We start from the raw sequence: 607 nt of genomic DNA, 5'->3' as shown, positions 1-607 counted from the left end.
TTAACACAAACGGTGCGAAAACCGCGAAGAACTATTTTATACACTTACTCATGTTCTTTTCTTGTTTTCCTGTTCTCGTCACTAATTCCATCTTCCTCAGAAAGCACCGACGGCTGGGGCAGATGGGTGAATCACAGATATGATTTAATAAAGTTCTAATGGGCGGTTTTATATAAGCCAAGCGACAGGGTTAGGCTTAAACGTTTCCGATCCTTCTTTTCTCGCTTAATCCGTTTACGTTCGTTTTTATTTCCCAGAAGATGAGGTGAGAGTCTAAATTTGTTTTCAATTTATCTAGGCATAGTTAAGGAAGAATCATGCAATGCAATAACACAGATGAAATATGTTTTAATTAACTATTTTCAGTAAATGCTTAATAAGAATTGAGGCAATATAGGTAGGGTTAATTTCAAGTTCCTTTAAGTTAATGAGCGTTCCTACTGACAACAAATGACCCTATAAGTGGAATTAGATGATGTTAACGAAAAACACTCGCTAGAAGACAATTAGCGACAGAAATGGTAAAATATAAATATTTTTGAAATAAAATGGTTTATCGTAATTTATACATTTTGAGCTAGTCCTGCTCTCGAGATACTTCGGTATC

This window comes from Penaeus monodon, chromosome 28 (assembly GCF_015228065.2).
Source record: "Penaeus monodon isolate SGIC_2016 chromosome 28, NSTDA_Pmon_1, whole genome shotgun sequence".
Lineage (NCBI taxonomy): Eukaryota > Metazoa > Arthropoda > Malacostraca > Decapoda > Penaeidae > Penaeus > Penaeus monodon.
The sequence above is the reverse complement of the archived record's forward strand: the minus strand, read 5'-3'. Positions refer to the sequence as shown.